Below are 3,200 nucleotides of genomic sequence, written 5' to 3'. Positions count from 1 at the left end.
GTGACTTTTTTTTTGTCTAGACTGATCTTTATGTGAACCCTGTAACCCGCAATAACTTTGAACTTTTGATTAAACATTTGTAGATTGTTTCAGGTCTTCTGGATCTTGGTGTTTAACTACAGATGATTCTATTGCCTTAAATCGAGGGAAAAGTAGGATTAAAGATAAAAAGTGACAAAGATTTGAGGTAAGATTTTAGATTTTATCATTTAAAACTTTCCACCGAGTGAGTTTATATGCCTGATAATATACCCAGTACCACATTATTAGGTACACTTGGTTAAAACTAATGTGGTCTGATTAAACAGCCTTGCATAAAAATAAATGGCACCAGTTTTGATCATTTTTGACATAATCAATACTTTTGAAGGATATATAATAAGCTTTAAACATAGTTGAAATGCAGGTCGATATGAACTGCTCAAAATGTTTAATAAAAAATACACAATTCAAATCCATCTTCATACTTATGAGGGTCATACAAGTTTTCATTACTTTATTTTCAACAAAACCTGTATGTATTTCAGAGCTTACATACAGGAAAATATGACAATACTTATGTGCTTTCTATATTTTTATTGCAATGATAAGATACAGATATATTTCCAGACATCCAGTTTTATTAAATTATACTCCAATATTGCATGAGACAGTCTTCAGAATGACACTGATCAAAACGTGGACGAATAGGCGATGAAAAAAGACAAGTTAGTTTTGACCAGAGATTTAAAAAGATGAATGTTTTACAGTTTCACTTTTATTTCCCCCAGAAATGTGCGATGAGAAGCAGCAGCATAGAGTAATAATACTACAATATACAACAGACCGATACTGTGCAACACAGTCAAGAACAATTAGGAGGATTATAACTAGATCTTTAATTTTTTCTCTTTTGTGAAATGGTTATGCCAATATTAAGTTGTACAGCGACTGGCAACTCAGGACACAGAGATGCACTTTGCCCGTTCGGGGAAGAAGAAAAAAACAAATAAAAGATATTAAAAAAATAAAAAGTTTGTGTTGTTAGAGACAGTCAAATAGCTACAAACCACAGTGGGATTACAAGAGAACAGACTACTAGATACAGTGGAGGTGAGTTTGTCTTTTAGCCGTACAAAAAGCCAAGAGCAATATATTCAGATATCATAATTCACTTTGAAGAGACTTGTTTGTTTGCGGGCAGCGTTTACGCAGGCTGCTGGTTTTCTAACCTCAGGGTTATTAATAAGCGACCAGATCTCACACATTCAATGTTACGCTGGCAAAACGTACAAATAAAAGCCAGAACTAAAAAATGCCAATTTCTAATTAAGTCCCACTGTTCTCTAACCCCACATGTTTAAATAACGAGTTGAATCTTTATCGTAAAAAAAACAAACTAAACAAAACAATGAGCATCACAAATTAAACCTCCTTATTCAAAAGAAAAGGATGGAAAAACAGATTTATAGTTTCAGACTGTAAGTATATATTTGATATATCAATAGAATTCATATATAAATGATACATTTCTATTTTTTCTTAGTACTTAAATATAATCCTTGCTATGACTACATAAGAGCATCTAATACATTTCTAGCCGGAAGATAATTGTGAAGGAACGGTTTAGAACTGTCAGTTTCTGGGCTTTGATTGTAAATGAAACTGTCGTCTGAATTCACTATTTTCACACATGAAGACACGTGCGAGACTAGTCAGGAACTGGTTTGGATTTTCTGCTTAAAAACGGTTTCATTGAGACCAAAAAATCTTTGTTTTAGCTACACACTTACAACCTGTGCTTTATTTTTTTAGACTTATTCTTTCCCCCAAAAAGGTTTGACACTGAAAATTTACAAAATGAACGAATCTACAGAAAAACGCCCTCACACTGGACTCTCTGTATTGAATCAGCATGCAACAAAATTATATTGTTAGTTGTTTTGGCACAAGGTTTTGCTTTGACTTAATATCTGGTTCTGTATGCAAATAGACAGTTGATGACTTAATGTATTCTAGCTTTTAGATGTACAACAAATGCTGCAATCTTTAAAAGAAAAAAAAGAAGGGTGTCCCAGTTGAGTCCAACATTAATCATGAAATACGGCAGACTGTTTAGAAGATTGCACTATGATCATGAGCGATTAAAAAAAAATCTTAGTGCAATATGGCAAGTACCTCAAAGAGCCATACTACTACCACTGTTCTCCAAATGCTCTGTCCAGCCACAATTTAATATGGTCAATTTCTAGGTTCCTTGGAGTAAAACTACAGGATTTGGTCCATCTGCCTCAAGAGACGCTGCCCGAAAAAGTTGCACCAATGACACCTAAACCAGGTGAAATACCACCAGGCATTTTCTGACTTTCTCCAGGACTACCGTGATTGTACCAACAACGTGGAGCTCAAAGACCAAAACGACCAAAAAAAAAACCAGCACATTTTCTCTTACTGATTAGTTTTATCACAATAGCTCTTCTCCATTGTCTGTATCTAATATCTGGATTTGACCTTACACACCAAACATACAAATGTAACCAATGACAGAGGGACATACAGTCAAGTGCGAAAGTTTGTGAACCCCTTGAACATTTTGGAATTTTATTTATTGTAACCATCATTAATTCATTTTTATCAATACCAGTATTTTTTATATGAAATAACAGATGTTTGTTTATCAATTCAACATTTTTCTTTTCCAGAAATCAATTGTTAAAACAGATAAAACAAATTATTTGACGAATGTTGTATGTGCAAAAGTTTGTGAACCCTGAGCTGCATTGCTTAAATGGAGCAGGTAAACACAATCAGATGGGCCAAATTGAGTCATGAAATGGACCAATGTAGTGAGAGATCTTTAGGGAAGAAATTGGGCGGCACTAGATACAACAGAGATAAAACCAGGTCAGTTTAGGCTCACCAAAGTGAACCCATACAGGTCAGACATGCTAAAAGGGGAAACAATCTCAGAGGATCTCAGGAATAGAGTTGTGATGCTGCACATTTGTCTGGGGACAGCTATAAATTATTTTAAAAAAAGTTTGAGCTCCATCGGTCCACCGTGAGGCAAATCATCTACAAATGAAGAGCTTTAAGAGTGACTGAACATCTGCCTAGAAGTGGACTTCCTTCAAAAATATCCACAAGCGCCACAAGATAAGTGATTTTTCAGTTAAAAGCCAACCCAAACATTACATCTGGTGATTTGCAGACCTCTCTTG

Source organism: Ammodytes marinus, assembly GCF_949987685.1.
Source record: "Ammodytes marinus genome assembly, chromosome: 9".
Lineage (NCBI taxonomy): Eukaryota > Metazoa > Chordata > Actinopteri > Uranoscopiformes > Ammodytidae > Ammodytes > Ammodytes marinus.
Note: the sequence above shows the minus strand (reverse complement) of the source record.